Source organism: Ambystoma mexicanum, chromosome 1p, assembly GCF_040938575.1.
Source record: "Ambystoma mexicanum isolate Mex_15411 chromosome 1p, UKY_AmexF1_1, whole genome shotgun sequence".
Lineage (NCBI taxonomy): Eukaryota > Metazoa > Chordata > Amphibia > Caudata > Ambystomatidae > Ambystoma > Ambystoma mexicanum.
In genome coordinates this window covers 473,533,528-473,557,703 of record NC_090921.1, presented here as the reverse complement: position 1 = coordinate 473,557,703, position 24,176 = coordinate 473,533,528, and positions in this window count along the sequence as shown.

The window sequence follows — 24,176 nt, the reverse complement described above, 5'->3', positions numbered from 1 at the left end:
AGGGCAAGGCTGGATGAGTCACATTAGGTAGTTGCATTTAGGTACAGTTCAGTCCCAGTGCAGTGCTGGGTAGGTCACATTAGGTAGTTGCATGTAGGTACAGTTCAGGAACAGGGCAAGGCTGGATGAGTCACATTAGGTAGTTGCATTTAGGAACAATTCAGGTACAGTTCAGGCACAGTGCAATGCTGGATGGGTCACATTAGGTAGTTGCATGTAGGTACAGTTCAATCCCAGTGCAGCAGTGCTGGGTAGGTCACATTAGGTAGTTGCATGTAGGTACAGTTCAGGCACAGAGCAAGGCTGGATGGGTAACATTAGGTAGTTGCATGTAGGTACAGTTCAGTCTCAGTGCAGTGCTGGGTAGGTCACATTAGGTAGTTGCATGTAGGTAAAGTTCAGTCTCAGTGCAGTGCTGGGTAGGTCACATTAGGTAGTTGCATGTAGGTAAGGTTCAGGCACAGTGCAGTGCTGGGTAGGTCACATTAGGTAGTTGCATGTAGGTACAGTTCAGTCCCAGTGCAGTGCTGGGTAGGCCACATTAGGTAGTTGCATGTAGGTACAGGTCAGGCACAGAGCAAGGCTGGATGGGTAACATTAGGTAGTTGCATGTAGGTACAGTTCAGTCCCAGTGCAGTGCTGGGTAGGTCACATTAGGTAGTTGCATGTAGGTACAGTTCAGGCACAGGGCAAGGCTGGATGAGTCACATTAGGTAGTTGCATGTAGGTACAGTTCAGGCACAGTGCAATGCTGGATGGGTCACATTAGGTAGTTGCATGTAGGTACAGTTCAGTCCCAGTGCAGTGCTGGGTAGGTCACATTAGGTAGTTGCATGTAGGTACAGTTCAGGTACAGTTCAGGCACAGTGCAATGCTGGGTAGATCACATTAGGTAGTTGCATGTAGGTACAGTTCAGTCCCAGTGCAGTGCTGGGTAGGTCACATTAGGTAGTTGCATGTAGGTACAGGTCAGGCACAGAGCAAGGCTGGATGGGTAACATTAGGTAGTTGCATGTAGGTACAGTTCAGTCCCAGTGCAGTGCTGGGTAGGTCACATTAGGTAGTTGCATGTAGGTACAGTTCAGGCACAGGGCAAGGCTGGATGAGTCACATTAGGTAGTTGCATGTAGGTACAGTTCAGGCACAGTGCAATGCTGGATGGGTCACATTAGGTAGTTGCATGTAGGTACAGTTCAGTCCCAGTGCAGTGCTGGGTAGGTCACATTAGGTAGTTGCATGTAGGTACAGTTCAGGTACAGTTCAGGCACAGTGCAATGCTGGGTAGATCACATTAGGTAGTTGCATGTAGGTACAGTTCAGTCCCAGTGCAGTGCTGGGTAGGTCACATTAGGTAGTTGCATGTAGGTACAGTTTAGTCCCAGTGCAGTGCTGGGTAGGTCAGAATAGGTAGTTGCATGTAGGTACAGTTCAGGCACAGTGCAATGCTGGATGGGTAACATTAGGTAGTTGCATGTAGGTACAGTTCAGTCCCAGTGCAGTGCTGGGTAGGTCACATTAGGTAGTTGCATGTAGGTACAGTTCAGGCACAGGGCAAGGCTGGATGGGTCACATTAGGTAGTTGCATGTAGGTACAGTTCAGTCCCAGTGCAGTGCTGAGTAGGTCACATTAGGTAGTTACATGTAGGTACAGTTTAGTCCCAGTGCAGTGCTGGGTAGGTCAGATTAGGTAGTTGCATATAGGTACAGTTCAGTCCCAGTGCAGTGCTGGGTAGGTCACAATAGGTATTTGCATGTAGGTACAGTTCAGGCACAGTGCAATGCTGGATGCGTCACATTAGGGAGTTGCATGTAGGTAGAGTTCAGTCCCAGTGCAGTGCTGGGTAGGTCATATTAGGTAGTTGCATGTAGGTACAGTTCAGGCACAGAGCAAGGCTGGATGGGTAACATTAGGTAGTTGCATGTAGGTACAGTTCAGTCCCAGTGCAGTGCAGGGTAGGTCACATTAGGTAGTTGCATGTAGGTACAGTTCAGGAACAGGGCAAGGCTGGATGAGTCACATTAGGTAGTTGCATTTAGGTACAGTTCAGTCCCAGTGCAGTGCTGGGTAGGTCACATTAGGTAGTTGCATGTAGGTACAGTTCAGGAACAGGGCAAGGCTGGACAAGGCTGGATGAGTCACATTAGGTAGTTGCATTTAGCTACAGTTCAGTCCCAGTGCATTGCTGGGTAGGTCACATTAGGTAGTTGAATGTAGGTACAGTTCAGTCCCAGTGCATCGCTGGGTAGGTCACATTAGATAGTTGCATGTAGGTACAGTTCAGTCCCAGTGCAGTGCTGGGTAGGTCAAATTAGGCAGTTGGATGTAGGTACAGTTCAGGCACAGTGCAATGCTGGATGGGTCACATTAGGGAGTTGCATGTAGGTACAGTTCAGTCCCAGTGCAGTGCTGGGTAGATCACATTAGGTAGTTGCATGTAGGTACAGTTCAGTCCCAGTGCAGTGCTAGGTAGATCACATTAGGTAGTTGCATGCAGGTACAGTTCAGTCCCAGTGCAGTGCTGGGTATTTCACATTAGGTAGTTGCATGTAGGTACAGTTTAGTCCCAGTGCAGTGCTGGGTAGGTCAGAATAGGTAGTTGCATGTAGGTACAGTTCAGGCACAGTGCAGTGCTGGGTAGGTCACATTAGGTAGTTGCTTCTAGGTAAAGTTCAGGCACTGTGCAGTGCTGGGTATGTCACATTAGGTAGTTGCATGTAGGTACAGTTCAGGCACAGAGCAAGGCTGGATGGGTAACATTAGGTAGTTGCATGTAGGTACAGTTCAGTCCCAGTGCAGTGCTGGGTAGGTCACATTAGGTAGTTGCATGTAGGTACAGTTCAGGCACGGCAGAACGCTGGATGGGTCACATTAGGTAGTTGCATGTAGGTACAGTTCAGTCCCAGTGCAGTGCTGGGTAGGTCACATTAGGTAGTTGCATGTAGGTACAGTTCAGGAACAGGGCAAGGCTGGATGAGTCACATTAGGTAGTTGCCTTTAGATACACTTCAGTCCCAGTGCAGTGCTGGGTAGGTCACATTAGGTAGTTGCATGTAGGTATAGTTCAGTCCCAGTGCAGTGCTGGGTAGGTCAAATTAGGCAGTTGGATGCAGCTACAGTTCAGGCACAGTGCAATGCTGGATGGGTCACATTAGGGAGTTGCATGTAGGTACAGTTCAGTCTCAATGCAGTGCTGGGTAGGTCACATTAGGTAGTTGCATGTAGGTTAAGTTCAGGCACAGTGCAGTGCTGGGTAGGTCACATTAGGTAGTTGCCTGTAGGTACAGTTCAGTCCCAGTGCAGTGCTGGGTAGGTCACATTAGGTAGTTGCATGTAGGTACAGTTCAGGCACAGAGCAAGGCTGGATGGGTAACATTAGGTAGTTGCATGTAGGTACAGTTCAGTCTAAGTGCAGTGCTGGGTAGGTCACATTAGGTAGTTGCATGTAGGTAAAGTTCAGTCTCAGTGCAGTGCTGGGTAGGTCACATTAGGTAGTTGCATGTAGGTAAGGTTCAGGCACAGTGCAGTGCTGGGTAGGTCACATTAGGTAGTTGCATGTAGGTACAGTTCAGTCCCAGTGCAGTGCTGGGTAGGTCACATTAGGTAGTTGCATGTAGGTACAGTTCAGGCACAGAGCACGGCAGGATGGGTCACATTAGGTAGTTGGATGTAGGTACAGTTCAATCCCAGTGCAGCAGTGCTGGGTAGGTCACATTAGGTAGTTGCATGTAGGTACAGTTCAGTCCCACTGCAGTGCTGGGTAGATCACATTAGGTAGTTGCATGTAGGTACAGTTCAGTCCCAGTGCAGTGCTGGGCAGGTCACATTAGGTAGTTGCATGTAGGTACAGTTTAGTCCCAGTGCAGTGCTGGGTAGGTCACAATAGGTAGTTGCATGTAGGTACAGTTCAGGCACAGTGCAATGCTAGATGGGTAACATTAGGTAGTTGCATGTAGGTACAGTTCAGTCTCAATGCAGTGCTGGGTAGGTCACATTAGGTAGTTGCATGTAGGTAAAGTTCAGGCACAGTGCAGTGCTGGGTAGGTCACATTAGGTAGTTGCCTGTAGGTACAGTTCAGTCCCAGTGCAGTGCTGGGTAGGTCACATTAGGTAGTTGCATGTAGGTACAGTTCAGGCACAGAGCAAGGCTGGATGGGTAACATTAGGTAGTTGCATGTAGGTACAGTTCAGTCTAAGTGCAGTGCTGGGTAGGTCACATTAGGTAGTTGCATGTAGGTAAAGTTCAGTCTCAGTGCAGTGCTGGGTAGGTCACATTAGGTAGTTGCATGTAGGTAAGGTTCAGGCACAGTGCAGTTCTGGGTAGGTCACATTAGGTAGTTGCATGTAGGTACAGTTCAGTCTCAGTGCAGTGCTGGGTAGGTCGCATTAGGTAGTTGCATGTAGGTACAGTTCAGGCACAGAGCAAGGCTGGATGGGTAAAATTAGGTAGTTGCATGTAGGTACAGTTCAGTCCCAGTGCAGTGCTGGGTGGGTCACATTAGGTAGTTGCATGTAGGTACAGTTCAGGCACAGGGCAAGGCTGGAAGAGTCACATTAGGTAGTTGCATATAGGTACAGTTCAGTCCCAGTGCAGTGCTGGGTACGTCACAATAGGTAGTTGCATGTAGGTACAGTTCAGGCACAGTGCAATGCTGGATGGGTCACATTAGGTAGTTGCATGTAGGTACAGTTCAATCCCAGTGCAGCAGTGCTGGGTAGGTCACATTAGGTAGTTGCATGTAGGTACAGTTCAGTCCCACTGCAGTGCTGGGTAGATCACATTAGGTAGTTGCATGTAGGTACACTTCAGTCCCAGTGCAGTGCTGGGTAGGTCACATTAGGTAGTTGCATGTAGGTACAGTTTAGTCCCAGTGCAGTGCTGGGTAGGTTACAATAGGTAGTTGCATGTAGGTACAGTTCAGGCACAGTGCAATGCTGGATGGGTAACATTAGGTAGTTGCATGAAGGTACAGTTCAGTCTCAGTGCAGTGCTGGGTAGGTCACATTCGGTAGTTGCATATGGGTAAAGTTCAGGCACAGTGCAGTGCTGGGTAGGTCACATTAGGTAGTTGCATGTAGGTACAGTTCAGTCCCAGTGCAGTGCTGGGTAGGTCACATTAGGTAGTTGCATGTAGGTACAGTTCAGGCACAGAGCAAGGCTGGATGGGTAACATTAGGTAGTTGCATGTAGGTACAGTTCAGTCTCAGTGCAGTGCTGGGTAGGTCACATTAGGTAGTTGCATCTAGGTAAAGTTCAGTCTCAGTGCAGTGCTGGGTAGGTCACATTAGGTAGTTGCATGTAGGTAAGGTTCAGGCACAGTGCAGTGCTGGGTAGGTCACATTAGGTAGTTGCATGTAGGTACAGTTCAGTCCCAGTGCAGTGCTGAGTAGGTCACATTAGGTAGTTGCATGTAGGTACAGTTCAGGCACAGAGCAAGGCTGGATGGGTAACATTAGGTAGTTGCATGTAGGTACAGTTCAGTCCCAGTGCAGTCCTGGGTAGGTCGCATTAGGTAGTTGCATGTAGGTACAGTTCAGGCACAGGGCAAGGCTGGATGGGTCACATTAGGTAGTTGCATGTAGGTACAGTTCAGTCCCAGTGCAGTGCTGGGTAGGTCACAATAGGTAGTTGCATGTAGGTACAGTTCAGGTACAGTTCAGGCACAGTGCAATGCTGGATGGGTCACATTAGGTAGTTGCATGTAGGTACAGTTCAATCCCAGTGCAGCAGTGCTGGGTAGGTCACATTAGGTAGTTGCATGTAGGTACAGTTCAGGCACAGAGCAAGGCTGGATGGGTAACATTAGGTAGTTGCATGTAGGTACAGTTCAGTCTCAGTGCAGTGCTGGGTAGGTCACATTAGGTAGTTGCATGTAGGTAAAGTTCAGTCTCAGTGCAGTGCTGGGTAGGTCACATTAGGTAGTTGCATGTAGGTAAGGTTCAGGCACAGTGCAGTGCTGGGTAGGTCACATTAGGTAGTTGCATGTAGGTACAGTTCAGTCCCAGTGCAGTGCTGGGTAGGCCACATTAGGTAGTTGCATGTAGGTACAGGTCAGGCACAGAGCAAGGCTGGATGGGTAACATTAGGTAGTTGCATGTAGGTACAGTTCAGTCCCAGTGCAGTGCTGGGTAGGTCACATTAGGTAGTTGCATGTAGGTACAGTTTAGGCACAGGGCAAGGCTGGATGAGTCACATTAGGTAGTTGCATGTAGGTACAGTTCAGGCACAGTGCAATGCTGGATGGGTCACATTAGGTAGTTGCATGTAGGTACAGTTCAGTCCCAGTGCAGTGCTGGGTAGGTCACATTAGGTAGTTGCATGTAGGTACAGTTCAGGTACAGTTCAGGCACAGTGCAATGCTGGGTAGATCACATTAGGTAGTTGCATGTAGGTACAGTTCAGTCCCAGTGCAGTGCTGGGTAGGTCACATTAGGTAGTTGCATGTAGGTACAGTTTAGTCCCAGTGCAGTGCTGGGTAGGTCAGAATAGGTAGTTGCATGTAGGTACAGTTCAGGCACAGTGCAATGCTGGATGGGTAACATTAGGTAGTTGCATGTAGGTACAGTTCAGTCCCAGTGCAGTGCTAGGTAGGTCACATTAGGTAGTTGCATGTAGGTACAGTTCAGGCACAGGGCAAGGCTGGATGGGTCACATTAGGTAGTTGCATTTAGGTACAGTTCAATCCCAGTGCAGCAGTGCTGGGTAGGTCACATTAGGTAGTTGCATGTAGGTACAGTTCAGTCCCACTGCAGTGCTGGGTAGATCACATTAGGTAGTTTCATGTAGGTACAGTTCAGTCCCAGTGCAGTGCTGGGTAGGTCACATTAGGTAGTTGCATGTAGGTACAGTTTAGTCCCAGTGCAGTGCTGGATAGGTCACAATAGGTAGTTGCATGTAGGTACAGTTCAGGCACAGTGCAATGCTGGATGGGTAACATTAGGTAGTTGCATGAAGGTACAGTTCAGTCTCAGTGCAGTGCTGGGTAGGTCACATTCGGTAGTTGCATGTAGGTAAAGTTCAGGCACAGTGCAGTGCTGGGTAGGTCACATTAGGTAGTTGCATGTAGGTACAGTTCAGTCCCAGTGCAGTGCTGGGTAGGTCACATTAGGTAGTTGCATGTAGGTACAGTTCAGACACAGAGCAGGGCTGGATGGGTAACATTAGGTAGTTGCATGTAGGTACAGTTCAGTCTCAGTGCAGTGCTGGGTAGGTCACATTAGATAGTTGCATGTAGGTAAAGTTCAGTCTCAGTGCAGTGTTGGGTAGGTCACATTAGGTAGTTGCATGTAGGTAAGGTTCAGGCACAGTGCAGTGCTGGGTAGGTCACATTAGGTAGTTGCATGTAGGTACAGTTCAGTCCCAGTGCAGTGCTGAGTAGGTCACATTAGGTAGTTGCATGTAGGTACAGTTCAGGCACAGAGCAAGGCCTGATGGGTAACATTAGGTAGTTGCATGTAGGTACAGTTCAGTCTCAGTGCAGTGCTGGGTAGGTCACATTAGGTAGTTGCATGTAGGTAAAGTTCAGTCTCAGTGCAGTGCTGGGTAGGTCACATTAGGTAGTTGCATGTAGGTAAAGTTCAGTCTCAGTGCAGTGCTGGGTAGGTCACATTTGGTAGTTGCATGTAGGTAAGGTTCAGGCACAGTGCAGTGCTGGGTAGGTCACATTAGGTAGTTGCATGTAGGTACAGTTCAGTCCCAGTGCAGTGCTGGGTAGGTCACAATAGATAGTTGCATGTAGGTACAGTTCAGGTACAGTTCAGGCACAGTGCAATGCTGGATGGGTCACATTAGGTAGTTGCATGTAGGTACAGTTCAATCCCAGTGCAGCAGTGCTGGGTAGGTCACATTAGGTAGTTGCATGTAGGTACAGTTCAGGCACAGAGCAAGGCTGGATGGGTAACATTAGGTAGTTGCATGTAGGTACAGTTCAGTCTCAGTGCAGTGCTGGGTAGGTCACATTAGGTAGTTGCATGTAGGTAAAGTTCAGTCTCAGTGCAGTGCTGGGTAGGTCACATTAGGTAGTTGCATGTAGGTAAGGTTCAGGCACAGTGCAGTGCTGGGTAGGTCACATTAGGTAGTTGCATGTAGGTACAGTTCAGTCCCAGTGCAGTGCTGGGTAGGTCACATTAGGTAGTTGCATGTAGGTACAGTTCAGGTACAGAGCAAGGCTGGATGGGTAACATTAGGTAGTTGCATGTAGGTACAGTTCAGTCTAAGTGCAGTGCTGGGTAGGTCACATTCGGTAGTTGCATGTAGGTAAAGTTCAGTCTCAGTGCAGTGCTGGGTAGGTCACATTAGGTAGTTGCATGTAGGTAAGGTTCAGGCACAGTGCAGTGCTGGGTAGGTCACATTAGGTAGTTGCATGTAGGTACAGTTCAGTCTCAGTGCAGTGCTGGGTAGGTCGCATTAGGTAGTTGCATGTAGGTACAGTTCAGGCACAGAGCAAGGCTGGATGGGTAAAATTAGGTAGTTGCATGTAGGTACAGTTCAATCCCAGTGCAGCAGTGCTGGGTAGGTCACATTAGGTAGTTGCATGTAGGTACAGTTCAGTCCCACTGCAGTGCTGGGTAGATCACATTAGGTAGTTGCATGTAGGTACACTTCAGTCCCAGTGCAGTGCTGGGTAGGTCACATTAGGTAGTTGCATGTAGGTACAGTTTAGTCCCAGTGCAGTGCTGGGTAGGTCACAATAGGTAGTTGCATGTAGGTACAGTTCAGGCACAGTGCAATGCTGGATGGGTAACATTAGGTAGTTGCATGAAGGTACAGTTCAGTCTCAGTGCAGTGCTGGGTAGGTCACATTCGGTAGTTGCATATGGGTAAAGTTCAGGCACAGTGCAGTGCTGGGTAGGTCACATTAGGTAGTTGCATGTAGGTACAGTTCAGTCCCAGTGCAGTGCTGGGTAGGTCACATTAGGTAGTTGCATGTAGGTACAGTTCAGGCACAGAGCAAGGCTGGATGGGTAACATTAGGTAGTTGCATGTAGGTACAGTTCAGTCTCAGTGAGGTGCTGGGTAGGTCACATTAGGTAGTTGCATCTAGGTAAAGTTCAGTCTCAGTGCAGTGCTGGGTAGGTCACATTAGGTAGTTGCATGTAGGTAAGGTTCAGGCACAGTGCAGTGCTGGGTAGGTCACATTAGGTAGTTGCATGTAGGTACAGTTCAGTCCCAGTGCAGTGCTGAGTAGGTCACATTAGGTAGTTGCATGTAGGTACAGTTCAGGCACAGAGCAAGGCTGGATGGGTAACATTAGGTAGTTGCATGTAGGTACAGTTCAGTCCCAGTGCAGTCCTGGGTAGGTCACATTAGGTAGTTGCATGTAGGTACAGTTCAGGCACAGGGCAAGGCTGGATGAGTCACATTAGGTAGTTGCATGTAGGTACAGTTCAGTCCCAGTGCAGTGCTGGGTAGGTCACAATAGGTAGTTGCATGTAGGTACAGTTCAGGTACAGTTCAGGCACAGTGCAATGCTGGATGGGTCACATTAGGTAGTTGCATGTAGGTACAGTTCAATCCCAGTGCAGCAGTGCTGGGTAGGTCACATTAGGTAGTTGCATGTAGGTACAGTTCAGGCACAGAGCAAGGCTGGATGGGTAACATTAGGTAGTTGCATGTAGGTACAGTTCAGTCTCAGTGCAGTGCTGGGTAGGTCACATTAGGTAGTTGCATGTAGGTAAAGTTCAGTCTCAGTGCAGTGCTGGGTAGGTCACATTAGGTAGTTGCATGTAGGTAAGGTTCAGGCACAGTGCAGTGCTGGGTAGGTCACATTAGGTAGTTGCATGTAGGTACAGTTCAGTCCCAGTGCAGTGCTGGGTAGGCCACATTAGGTAGTTGCATGTAGGTACAGGTCAGGCACAGAGCAAGGCTGGATGGGCAACATTAGGTAGTTGCATGTAGGTACAGTTCAGTCCCAGTGCAGTGCTGGGTAGGTCACATTAGGTAGTTGCATGTAGGTACAGTTTAGGCACAGGGCAAGGCTGGATGAGTCACATTAGGTAGTTGCATGTAGGTACAGTTCAGGCACAGTGCAATGCTGGATGGGTCACATTAGGTAGTTGCATGTAGGTACAGTTCAGTCCCAGTGCAGTGCTGGGTAGGTCACATTAGGTAGTTGCATGTAGGTACAGTTCAGGTACAGTTCAGGCACAGTGCAATGCTGGGTAGATCACATTAGGTAGTTGCATGTAGGTACAGTTCAGTCCCAGTGCAGTGCTGGGTAGGTCACATTAGGTAGTTGCATGTAGGTACAGTTTAGTCCCAGTGCAGTGCTGGGTAGGTCAGAATAGGTAGTTGCATGTAGGTACAGTTCAGGCACAGTGCAATGCTGGATGGGTAACATTAGGTAGTTGCATGTAGGTACAGTTCAGTCCCAGTGCAGTGCTGGGTAGGTCACATTAGGTAGTTGCATGTAGGTACAGTTCAGGCACAGGGTAAGGCTGGATGGGTCACATTAGGTAGTTGCATTTAGGTACAGTTCAATCCCAGTACAGCAGTGCTGGGTAGGTCACATTAGGTAGTTGCATGTAGGTACAGTTCAGTCCCACTGCAGTGCTGGGTAGATCACATTAGGTAGTTTCATGTAGGTACAGTTCAGTCCCAGTGCAGTGCTGGGTAGGTCACATTAGGTAGTTGCATGTAGGTCCAGTTTAGTCCCAGTGCAGTGCTGGATAGGTCACAATAGGTAGTTGCATGTAGGTACAGTTCAGGCACAGTGCAATGCTGGATGGGTAACATTAGGTAGTTGCATGAAGGTATAGTTCAGTCTCAGTGCAGTGCTGGGTAGGTCACATTCGGTAGTTGCATGTAGGTAAAGTTCAGGCACAGTGCAGTGCTGGGTAGGTCACATTAGGTAGTTGCATGTAGGTACAGTTCAGTCCCAGTGCAGTGCTGGGTAGGTCACATTAGGTAGTTGCATGTAGGTACAGTTCAGACACAGAGCAGGGCTGGATGGGTAACATTAGGTAGTTGCATGTAGGTACAGTTCAGTCTCAGTGCAGTGCTGGGTAGGTCACATTAGGTAGTTGCATGTAGGTAAAGTTCAGTCTCAGTGCAGTGCTGGGTAGGTCACATTAGGTAGTTGCATGTAGGTAAGGTTCAGGCACAGTGCAGTGCTGGGTAGGTCACATTAGGTAGTTGCATGTAGGTACAGTTCAGTCCCAGTGCAGTGCTGAGTAGGTCACATTAGGTAGTTGCATGTAGGTACAGTTCAGGCACAGAGCAAGGCCTGATGGGTAACATTAGGTAGTTGCATGTAGGTACAGTTCAGTCTCAGTGCAGTGCTGGGTAGGTCACATTAGGTAGTTGCATGTAGGTAAAGTTCAGTCTCAGTGCAGTGCTGGGTAGGTCACATTAGGTAGTTGCATGTAGGTAAAGTTCAGTCTCAGTGCAGTGCTGGGTAGGTCACATTAGGTAGTTGCATGTAGGTAAGGTTCAGGCACAGTGCAGTGCTGTGTAGGTCACATTAGGTAGTTGCATGTAGGTACAGTTCAGTCCCAGTGCAGTGCTGGGTAGGTCACAATAGATAGTTGCATGTAGGTACAGTTCAGGTACAGTTCAGGCACAGTGCAATGCTGGATGGGTCACATTAGGTAGTTGCATGTAGGTACAGTTCAATCCCAGTGCAGCAGTGCTGGGTAGGTCACATTAGGTAGTTGCATGTAGGTACAGTTCAGGCACAGAGCAAGGCTGGATGGGTAACATTAGGTAGTTGCATGTAGGTACAGTTCAGTCCCAGTGCAGTGCTGGGCAGGTCACATTAGGTAGTTGCATGTAGGTAAAGTTCAGTCTCAGTGCAGTGCTGGGTAGGTCACATTAGGTAGTTGCATGTAGGTAAGGTTCAGGCACAGTGCAGTGCTGGGTAGGTCACATTAGGTAGTTGCATGTAGGTACAGTTCAGTCCCAGTGCAGTGCTGGGTAGGCCACATTAGGTAGTTGCATGTAGGTACAGGTCAGGCACAGAGCAAGGCTGGATGGGTAACATTAGGTAGTTGCATGTAGGTACAGTTCAGTCCCAGTGCAGTGCTGGGTAGGTCACATAAGGTAGTTGCATGTAGGTACAGTTCAGGCACAGGGCAAGGCTGGATGAGTCACATTAGGTAGTTGCATGTAGTTACAGTTCAGGCACAGTGCAATGCTGGATGGGTCACATTAGGTAGTTGCATGTAGGTACAGTTCAGTCCCAGTGCAGTGCTGGGTAGGTCGCAATAGGTAGGTTCATGTAGGTACAGTTCAGGCAAGCAGAACGCTGGATGGGTCACATTAGGTAGTTGCATGTAGGTACAGTTCAGTCTCAGTGCAGTGCTGGGTAGGTCACATTAGGTAGTTGCATGTAGGTAAAGTTCAGTCTCAGTGCAGTGCTGGGTAGGTCACATTAGTTAGTTGCATGTAGGTAAGGTTCAGGCACAGTGCAGTGCTGGGTAGGTCACATTAGGTAGTTGCATGTAGGTACAGTTCAGTCCCAGTGCAGTGCTGAGTAGGTCACATTAGGTAGTTGCATGTAGGTACAGTTCAGGCACAGAGCAAGGCTGGATGGGTAACATTAGGTAGTTGCATGTAGGTACAGTTCAGTCCCAGTGCAGTCCTGTTTAGGTCACATTAGGTAGTTGCATGTAGGTACAGTTCAGGCACAGGGCAAGGCTGGATGAGTCACATTAGGTAGTTGCATGTAGGTACAGTTCAGTCCCAGTGCAGTGCTGGGTAGGTCACAATAGATAGTTGCATGTAGGTACAGTTCAGGTAGAGTTCAGGCACAGTGCAATGCTGGATGGGTCACATTAGGTAGTTGCATGTAGGTACAGTTCAATCCCAGTGCAGCAGTGCTGGGTAGGTCACATTAGGTAGTTGCATGTAGGTACAGTTCAGGCACAGAGCAAGGCTGGATGGGTAACATTAGGTAGTTGCATGTAGGTACAGTTCAGTCTCAGCGCAGTGCTGGGTAGGTCACATTAGGTAGTTGCATGTAGGTAAAGTTCAGTCGCAGTGCTGGGTAGGTCACATTAGGTAGTTGCATGTAGGTAAGGTTCAGGCACAGTGCAGTGCTGGGTAGGTCACATTAGGTAGTTGCATGTAGGTACAGTTCAGTCCCAGTGCAGTGCTGGGTAGGCCACATTAGGTAGTTGCATGTAGGTACAGGTCAGGCACAGAGCAAGGCTGGATGGGTAACATTAGGTAGTTGCATGTAGGTACAGTTCAGTCCCAGTGCAGTGCTGGGTAGGTCACATAAGGTAGTTGCATGTAGGTACAGTTCAGGCACAGGGCAAGGCTGGATGAGTCACATTAGGTAGTTGCATGTAGTTACAGTTCAGGCACAGTGCAATGCTGGATGGGTCACATTAGGTAGTTGCATGTAGGTAAGTTCAGTCCCAGTGCAGTGCTGGGTAGGTCACAATAGGTAGGTTCATGTAGGTACAGTTCAGGCACAGCAGAACGCTGGATGGGTCACATTAGGTAGTTGCATGTAGGTACAGTTCAGTCCCAGTGCAGTGCTGGGTAGGTCACATTAGGTAGTTGCATGTAGGTACAGTTCAGGCACAGGGCAAGGCTGGATGGGTCACATTAGGTAGTTGCATGTAGGTACAGTTCAGTCCCAGTGCAGTGCTGGGTAGGTCACATTAGGTAGTTGCATGTAGGTACAGTTTAGGCACAGGGCAAGGCTGGATGAGTCACATTAGGTAGTTGCATGTAGGTACAGTTCAGGCACAGTGCAATGCTGGATGGGTCACATTAGGTAGTTGCATGTAGGTACAGTTCAGTCCCACTGCAGTGCTGGGTAGGTCACATTAGGTAGTTGCATGTAGGTACAGTTCAGGTACAATTCAGGCACAGTGCAATGCTGGGTAGATCACATTAGGTAGTTGCATGTAGGTACAGTTCAGTCCCAGTGCAGTGCTGGGTAGGTCACATTAGGTAGTTGCATGTAGGTACAGTTTAGTCCCAGTGCAGTGCTGGGTAGGTCAGAATAGGTAGTTGCATGTAGGTACAGTTCAGGCACAGTGCAATGCTGGATGGGTAACATTAGGTAGTTGCATGTAGGTACAGTTCAGTCCCAGTGCAGTGCTGGGTAGGTCACATTAGGTAGTTGCATGTAGGTACAGTTCAGGCACAGGGTAAGGCTGGATGGGTCACATTAGGTAGTTGCATTTAGGTACAGTTCAATCCCAGTGCAGCAGTGCTGGGTAGGTCACATTAGGTAGTTGCATGTAGGTACAGTTCAGTCCCACTGCAGTGCTGGGTAGATCACATTAGGTAGTTTCATGTAGGTACAGTTCAGTCCCAGTGCAGTGCTGGGTAGGTCACATTAGGTAGTTGCATGTAGGTCCAGTTTAGTCCCAGTGCAGTGCTGGATAGGTCACAATAGGTAGTTGCATGTAGGTACAGTTCAGGCACAGTGCAATGCTGGATGGGTAACATTAGGTAGTTGCATGAAGGTATAGTTCAGTCTCAGTGCAGTGCTGGGTAGGTCACATTCGGTAGTTGCATGTAGGTAAAGTTCAGGCACAGTGCAGTGCTGGGTAGGTCACATTAGGTAGTTGCATGTAGGTACAGTTCAGTCCCAGTGCAGTGCTGGGTAGGTCACATTAGGTAGTTGCATGTAGGTACAGTTCAGACACAGAGCAGGGCTGGATGGGTAACATTAGGTAGTTGCATGTAGGTACAGTTCAGTCTCAGTGCAGTGCTGGGTAGGTCACATTAGGTAGTTGCATGTAGGTAAAGTTCAGTCTCAGTGCAGTGCTGGGTAGGTCACATTAGGTAGTTGCATGTAGGTAAGGTTCAGGCACAGTGCAGTGCTGGGTAGGTCACATTAGGTAGTTGCATGTAGGTACAGTTCAGTCCCAGTGCAGTGCTGAGTAGGTCACATTAGGTAGTTGCATGTAGGTACAGTTCAGGCACAGAGCAAGGCCTGATGGGTAACATTAGGTAGTTGCATGTAGGTACAGTTCAGTCTCAGTGCAGTGCTGGGTAGGTCACATTAGGTAGTTGCATGTAGGTAAAGTTCAGTCTCAGTGCAGTGCTGGGTAGGTCACATTAGGTAGTTGCATGTAGGTAAAGTTCAGTCTCAGTGCAGTGCTGGGTAGGTCACATTAGGTAGTTGCATGTAGGTAAGGTTCAGGCACAGTGCAGTGCTGTGTAGGTCACATTAGGTAGTTGCATGTAGGTACAGTTCAGTACCAGTGCAGTGCTGGGTAGGTCACAATAGATAGTTGCATGTAGGTACAGTTCAGGTACAGTTCAGGCACAGTGCAATGCTGGATGGGTCACATTAGGTAGTTGCATGTAGGTACAGTTCAATCCCAGTGCAGCAGTGCTGGGTAGGTCACATTAGGTAGTTGCATGTAGGTACAGTTCAGGCACAGAGCAAGGCTGGATGGGTAACATTAGGTAGTTGCATGTAGGTACAGTTCAGTCCCAGTGCAGTGCTGGGCAGGTCACATTAGGTAGTTGCATGTAGGTAAAGTTCAGTCTCAGTGCAGTGCTGGGTAGGTCACATTAGGTAGTTGCATGTAGGTAAGGTTCAGGCACAGTGCAGTTCTGGGTAGGTCACATTAGGTAGTTGCATGTAGGTACAGTTCAGTCCCAGTGCAGTGCTGGGTAGGCCACATTAGGTAGTTGCATGTAGGTACAGGTCAGGCACAGAGCAAGGCTGGATGGGTAACATTAGGTAGTTGCATGTAGGTACAGTTCAGTCCCAGTGCAGTGCTGGGTAGGTCACATAAGGTAGTTGCATGTAGGTACAGTTCAGGCACAGGGCAAGGCTGGATGAGTCACATTAGGTAGTTGCATGTAGTTACAGTTCAGGCACAGTGCAATGCTGGATGGGTCACATTAGGTAGTTGCATGTAGGTACAGTTCAGTCCCAGTGCAGTGCTGGGTAGGTCACAATAGGTAGGTTCATGTAGGTACAGTTCAGGCAAGCAGAACGCTGGATGGGTCACATTAGGTAGTTGCATGTAGGTACAGTTCAGTCTCAGTGCAGTGCTGGGTAGGTCACATTAGGTAGTTGCATGTAGGTAAAGTTCAGTCTCAGTGCAGTGCTGGGTAGGTCACATTAGTTAGTTGCATGTAGGTAAGGTTCAGGCACAGTGCAGTGCTGGGTAGGTCACATTAGGTAGTTGCATGTAGGTACAGTTCAGTCCCAGTGCAGTGCTGAGTAGGTCACATTAGGTAGTTGCATGTAGGTACAGTTCAGGCACAGAGCAAAGCTGGATGGGTAACATTAGGTAGTTGCATGTAGGTACAGTTCACTCCCAGTGCAGTCCTGTTTAGGTCACATTAGGTAGTTGCATGTAGGTACAGTTCAGGCACAGGGCAAGGCTGGATGAGTCACATTAGGTAGTTGCATGTAGGTACAGTTCAGTCCCAGTGCAGTGCTGGGTAGGTCACAATAGATAGTTGCATGTAGGTACAGTTCAGGTAGAGTTCAGGCACAGTGCAATGCTGGATGGGTCACATTAGGTAGTTGCATGTAGGTACAGTTCAATCCCAGTGCAGCAGTGCTGGGTAGGTCACATTAGGTAGTTGCATGTAGGTACAGTTCAGGCACAGAGCAAGGCTGGATGGGTAACATTAGGTAGTTGCATGTAGGTACAGTTCAGTCTCAGCGCAGTGCTGGGTAGGTCACATTAGGTAGTTGCATGTAGGTAAAGTTCAGTCGCAGTGCTGGGTAGGTCACATTAGGTAGTTGCATGTAGGTAAGGTTCAGGCACAGTGCAGTGCTGGGTAGGTCACATTAGGTAGTTGCATGTAGGTACAGTTCAGTCCCAGTGCAGTGCTGGGTAGGCCACATTAGGTAGTTGCATGTAGGTACAGGTCAGGCACAGAGCAAGGCTGGATGGGTAACATTAGGTAGTTGCATGTAGGTACAGTTCAGTCCCAGTGCAGTGCTGGGTAGGTCACATAAGGTAGTTGCATGTAGGTACAGTTCAGGCACAGGGCAAGGCTGGATGAGTCACATTAGGTAGTTGCATGTAGTTACAGTTCAGGCACAGTGCAATGCTGGATGGGTCACATTAGGTAGTTGCATGTAGGTAAGTTCAGTCCCAGTGCAGTGCTGGGTAGGTCACAATAGGTAGGTTCATGTAGGTACAGTTCAGGCACAGCAGAACGCTGGATGGGTCACATTAGGTAGTTGCATGTAGGTACAGTTCAGTCCCAGTGCAGTGCTGGGTAGGTCACATTAGGTAGTTGCATGTAGGTACAGTTCAGGCACAGGGCAAGGCTGGATGGGTCACATTAGGTAGTTGCATTTAGGTTGCATTTAGGTACAGTTCAGTCCCAGTGCAGTGCTGGGTAGGTCACATTAGGTAATTGCATGTAGGTACAGTTCAGTCCCAGTGCAGTGCTGGGTAGGTCAAATTAGGCAGTTGGATGTAGGTATAGTTCAGTCCCAGTGCAGTGATGGGCAGGTCACATTAGGTATTTGGATGTAGGCACAGTTCAGTCCCAGTGCAGTGCTGGGTAGGTCACATTAGGTAGTTACATGTAGGTACAGTTCAGTCCCAGTGCAGTGCTGGGTAGGTCACATTAGGTAGTTGCATATAGGTACAGTTCAGTCCCAGTGCAATGCTGGGTAGGTCACAATAGGTATTTGCATGTAGGTACAGTTCAGGCACAGAGCAAGGCAGGATGGGTCACATTAGGTAGTTGCATGTAGGTACAGTTCAATCCCAGTGCAGCGGTTCTGGGTAGGTCACATTAGGTAGTTGCATGTAGGTACAGTTCAGTCCCAGTGCAGTGCTGGGTAGATCACATACGGTAGTTGCATGTAGGTACAGTTCAGTCCCAGTGCAGTGCTGGGTAGGTCACATTAGGTAGTTGTATGTAGGTACAGTTTAGTCCCAGTGCAGTGCTGGGTAGGTCACAATAGGTATTTGCATGTAGGTACAGTTCAGGCACAGTGCAATGCTGGATGGGTAACATTGGGTAGTTGCATGTAGGTACAGTTCAGTCTCAGTGCAGTGCTGGGTAGGTCACATTAGGTAGTTGCTTGTAGGTACAGTTCAGTCCCAGTGCAGTGCTGGGTAGGTCACATTAGGTAGTTGCATGTAGGTACAGTTCAGGCACAGAGCAAGGCTGGATGGGTAACATTAGGTAGTTGCATGTCGGTACAGTTCAGTCCCAGTGCAGTGCTGGGTAGGTCACATTAGGTAGTTGCATGTAGGTACAGTTCAGGCCCAGGGCAAGGCTGGATGAGTCACATTATGTAGTTGCATGTAGGTACAGTTCAGTCCCAGTGCAGTGCTGGGTAGGTCACAATAGGTAGTTGCATGTAGGTATAGTTCAGGCACAGTGCAATGCTGGATGGGTCACATTAGGTAGTTGCATGTAGGTACAGTTCAGTCCCAGTGCAGTGCTGGGTAGGTCACATTAGGTAGTTGTATGTAGGTACAGTTTAGTCCCAGTGCAGTGCTGGGTAGGTCACAATAGGTATTTGCATGTAGGTACAGTTCAGGCAGAGTGCAGTGCTGGATGGGTAACATTGGGTAGTTGCATGTAGGTACAGTTCAGTCTCAGTGCAGTGCTGGGTAGGTCACATTAGGTAGTTGCATGTAGGTACAGTTCAGGCACAGAGCAAGGCTGGATGGGTAACATTAGGTAGTTGCATGTAGGTACAGTTCAGTCTCAGTGCAGTGCTATGTAGGTCACATTAGGTAGTTGCATGTAGGTAAAGTTCAGTCTCAGTGCAGTGCTGGGTAGGTCACATTAGGTAGTTGCATGTAGGTAAGGTTCAGGCACAGTGCAGTTCTGGGTAGGTCACATTAGGTAGTTGCATGTAGGTACAGTTCAGTCTCAGTGCAGTGCTGGGTAGGTCGCATTAGGTAGTTGCATGTAGGTACAGTTCAGGCACAGAGCAAGGCTGGATGGGTAAAATTAGGTAGTTGCATGTAGGTACAGTTCAGTCCCAGTGCAGTGCTGGGTGGGTCACATTAGGTAGTTGCATGTAGGTACAGTTCAGGCACAGGGCAAGGCTGGAAGAGTCACATTAGGTAGTTGCATATAGGTACAGTTCAGTCCCAGTGCAGTGCTGGGTACGTCACAATAGGTAGTTGCATGTAGGTACAGTTCAGGCACAGTGCAATGCTGGATGGGTCACATTAGGTAGTTGCATGTAGGTACAGTTCAATCCCAGTGCAGCAGTGCTGGGTAGGTCACATTAGGTAGTTGCATGTAGGTACAGTTCAGTCCCACTGCAGTGCTGGGTAGATCACATTAGGTAGTTGCATGTAGGTACACTTCAGTCCCAGTGCAGTGCTGGGTAGGTCACATTAGGTAGTTGCATGTAGGTACAGTTTAGTCCCAGTGCAGTGCTGGGTAGGTTACAATAGGTAGTTGCATGTAGGTACAGTTCAGGCACAGTGCAATGCTGGATGGGTAACATTAGGTAGTTGCATGAAGGTACAGTTCAGTCTCAGTGCAGTGCTGGGTAGGTCACATTCGGTAGTTGCATATGGGTAAAGTTCAGGCACAGTGCAGTGCTGGGTAGGTCACATTAGGTAGTTGCATGTAGGTACAGTTCAGTCCCAGTGCAGTGCTGGGTAGGTCACATTAGGTAGTTGCATGTAGGTACAGTTCAGGCACAGAGCAAGGCTGGATGGGTAACATTAGGTAGTTGCATGTAGGTACAGTTCAGTCTCAGTGCAGTGCTGGGTAGGTCACATTAGGTAGTTGCATCTAGGTAAAGTTCAGTCTCAGTGCAGTGCTGGGTAGGTCACATTAGGTAGTTGCATGTAGGTAAGGTTCAGGCACAGTGCAGTGCTGGGTAGGTCACATTAGGTAGTTGCATGTAGGTACAGTTCAGTCCCAGTGCAGTGCTGAGTAGGTCACATTAGGTAGTTGCATGTAGGTACAGTTCAGGCACAGAGCAAGGCTGGATGGGTAACATTAGGTAGTTGCATGTAGGTACAGTTCAGTCCCAGTGCAGTCCTGGGTAGGTCGCATTAGGTAGTTGCATGTAGGTACAGTTCAGGCACAGGGCAAGGCTGGATGGGTCACATTAGGTAGTTGCATGTAGGTACAGTTCAGTCCCAGTGCAGTGCTGGGTAGGTCACAATAGGTAGTTGCATGTAGGTACAGTTCAGGTACAGTTCAGGCACAGTGCAATGCTGGATGGGTCACATTAGGTAGTTGCATGTAGGTACAGTTCAATCCCAGTGCAGCAGTGCTGGGTAGGTCACATTAGGTAGTTGCATGTAGGTACAGTTCAGGCACAGAGCAAGGCTGGATGGGTAACATTAGGTAGTTGCATGTAGGTACAGTTCAGTCTCAGTGCAGTGCTGGGTAGGTCACATTAGGTAGTTGCATGTAGGTAAAGTTCAGTCTCAGTGCAGTGCTGGGTAGGTCACATTAGGTAGTTGCATGTAGGTAAGGTTCAGGCACAGTGCAGTGCTGGGTAGGTCACATTAGGTAGTTGCATGTAGGTACAGTTCAGTCCCAGTGCAGTGCTGGGTAGGCCACATTAGGTAGTTGCATGTAGGTACAGGTCAGGCACAGAGCAAGGCTGGATGGGTAACATTAGGTAGTTGCATGTAGGTACAGTTCAGTCCCAGTGCAGTGCTGGGTAGGTCACATTAGGTAGTTGCATGTAGGTACAGTTTAGGCACAGGGCAAGGCTGGATGAGTCACATTAGGTAGTTGCATGTAGGTACAGTTCAGGCACAGTGCAATGCTGGATGGGTCACATTAGGTAGTTGCATGTAGGTACAGTTCAGTCCCAGTGCAGTGCTGGGTAGGTCACATTAGGTAGTTGCATGTAGGTACAGTTCAGGTACAGTTCAGGCACAGTGCAATGCTGGGTAGATCACATTAGGTAGTTGCATGTAGGTACAGTTCAGTCCCAGTGCAGTGCTGGGTAGGTCACATTAGGTAGTTGCATGTAGGTACAGTTTAGTCCCAGTGCAGTGCTGGGTAGGTCAGAATAGGTAGTTGCATGTAGGTACAGTTCAGGCACAGTGCAATGCTGGATGGGTAACATTAGGTAGTTGCATGTAGGTACAGTTCAGTCCCAGTGCAGTGCTAGGTAGGTCACATTAGGTAGTTGCATGTAGGTACAGTTCAGGCACAGGGCAAGGCTGGATGGGTCACATTAGGTAGTTGCATTTAGGTACAGTTCAATCCCAGTGCAGCAGTGCTGGGTAGGTCACATTAGGTAGTTGCATGTAGGTACAGTTCAGTCCCACTGCAGTGCTGGGTAGATCACATTAGGTAGTTTCATGTAGGTACAGTTCAGTCCCAGTGCAGTGCTGGGTAGGTCACATTAGGTAGTTGCATGTAGGTACAGTTTAGTCCCAGTGCAGTGCTGGATAGGTCACAATAGGTAGTTGCATGTAGGTACAGTTCAGGCACAGTGCAATGCTGGATGGGTAACATTAGGTAGTTGCATGAAGGTACAGTTCAGTCTCAGTGCAGTGCTGGGTAGGTCACATTCGGTAGTTGCATGTAGGTAAAGTTCAGGCACAGTGCAGTGCTGGGTAGGTCACATTAGGTAGTTGCATGTAGGTACAGTTCAGTCCCAGTGCAGTGCTGGGTAGGTCACATTAGGTAGTTGCATGTAGGTACAGTTCAGACACAGAGCAGGGCTGGATGGGTAACATTAGGTAGTTGCATGTAGGTACAGTTCAGTCTCAGTGCAGTGCTGGGTAGGTCACATTAGGTAGTTGCATGTAGGTAAAGTTCAGTCTCAGTGCAGTGTTGGGTAGGTCACATTAGGTAGTTGCATGTAGGTAAGGTTCAGGCACAGTGCAGTGCTGGGTAGGTCACATTAGGTAGTTGCATGTAGGTACAGTTCAGTCCCAGTGCAGTGCTGAGTAGGTCACATTAGGTAGTTGCATGTAGGTACAGTTCAGGCACAGAGCAAGGCCTGATGGGTAACATTAGGTAGTTGCATGTAGGTACAGTTCAGTCTCAGTGCAGTGCTGGGTAGGTCACATTAGGTAGTTGCATGTAGGTAAAGTTCAGTCTCAGTGCAGTGCTGGGTAGGTCACATTAGGTAGTTGCATGTAGGTAAAGTTCAGTCTCAGTGCAGTGCTGGGTAGGTCACATTTGGTAGTTGCATGTAGGTAAGGTTCAGGCACAGTGCAGTGCTGGGTAGGTCACATTAGGTAGTTGCATGTAGGTACAGTTCAGTCCCAGTGCAGTGCTGGGTAGGTCACAATAGATAGTTGCATGTAGGTACAGTTCAGGTACAGTTCAGGCACAGTGCAATGCTGGATGGGTCACATTAGGTAGTTGCATGTAGGTACAGTTCAATCCCAGTGCAGCAGTGCTGGGTAGGTCACATTAGGTAGTTGCATGTAGGTACAGTTCAGGCACAGAGCAAGGCTGGATGGGTAACATTAGGTAGTTGCATGTAGGTACAGTTCAGTCTCAGTGCAGTGCTGGGTAGGTCACATTAGGTAGTTGCATGTAGGTAAAGTTCAGTCTCAGTGCAGTGCTGGGTAGGTCACATTAGGTAGTTGCATGTAGGTAAGGTTCAGGCACAGTGCAGTGCTGGGTAGGTCACATTAGGTAGTTGCATGTAGGTACAGTTCAGTCCCAGTGCAGTGCTGGGTAGGTCACATTAGGTAGTTGCATGTAGGTACAGTTCAGGTACAGAGCAAGGCTGGATGGGTAACATTAGGTAGTTGCATGTAGGTACAGTTCAGTCTAAGTGCAGTGCTGGGTAGGTCACATTCGGTAGTTGCATGTAGGTAAAGTTCAGTCTCAGTGCAGTGCTGGGTAGGTCACATTAGGTAGTTGCATGTAGGTAAGGTTCAGGCACAGTGCAGTGCTGGGTAGGTCACATTAGGTAGTTGCATGTAGGTACAGTTCAGTCTCAGTGCAGTGCTGGGTAGGTCGCATTAGGTAGTTGCATGTAGGTACAGTTCAGGCACAGAGCAAGGCTGGATGGGTAAAATTAGGTAGTTGCATGTAGGTACAGTTCAATCCCAGTGCAGCAGTGCTGGGTAGGTCACATTAGGTAGTTGCATGTAGGTACAGTTCAGTCCCACTGCAGTGCTGGGTAGATCACATTAGGTAGTTGCATGTAGGTACACTTCAGTCCCAGTGCAGTGCTGGGTAGGTCACATTAGGTAGTTGCATGTAGGTACAGTTTAGTCCCAGTGCAGTGCTGGGTAGGTCACAATAGGTAGTTGCATGTAGGTACAGTTCAGGCACAGTGCAATGCTGGATGGGTAACATTAGGTAGTTGCATGAAGGTACAGTTCAGTCTCAGTGCAGTGCTGGGTAGGTCACATTCGGTAGTTGCATATGGGTAAAGTTCAGGCACAGTGCAGTGCTGGGTAGGTCACATTAGGTAGTTGCATGTAGGTACAGTTCAGTCCCAGTGCAGTGCTGGGTAGGTCACATTAGGTAGTTGCATGTAGGTACAGTTCAGGCACAGAGCAAGGCTGGATGGGTAACATTAGGTAGTTGCATGTAGGTACAGTTCAGTCTCAGTGAGGTGCTGGGTAGGTCACATTAGGTAGTTGCATCTAGGTAAAGTTCAGTCTCAGTGCAGTGCTGGGTAGGTCACATTAGGTAGTTGCATGTAGGTAAGGTTCAGGCACAGTGCAGTGCTGGGTAGGTCACATTAGGTAGTTGCATGTAGGTACAGTTCAGTCCCAGTGCAGTGCTGAGTAGGTCACATTAGGTAGTTGCATGTAGGTACAGTTCAGGCACAGAGCAAGGCTGGATGGGTAACATTAGGTAGTTGCATGTAGGTACAGTTCAGTCCCAGTGCAGTCCTGGGTAGGTCACATTAGGTAGTTGCATGTAGGTACAGTTCAGGCACAGGGCAAGGCTGGATGAGTCACATTAGGTAGTTGCATGTAGGTACAGTTCAGTCCCAGTGCAGTGCTGGGTAGGTCACAATAGGTAGTTGCATGTAGGTACAGTTCAGGTACAGTTCAGGCACAGTGCAATGCTGGATGGGTCACATTAGGTAGTTGCATGTAGGTACAGTTCAATCCCAGTGCAGCAGTGCTGGGTAGGTCACATTAGGTAGTTGCATGTAGGTACAGTTCAGGCACAGAGCAAGGCTGGATGGGTAACATTAGGTAGTTGCATGTAGGTACAGTTCAGTCTCAGTGCAGTGCTGGGTAGGTCACATTAGGTAGTTGCATGTAGGTAAAGTTCAGTCTCAGTGCAGTGCTGGGTAGGTCACATTAGGTAGTTGCATGTAGGTAAGGTTCAGGCACAGTGCAG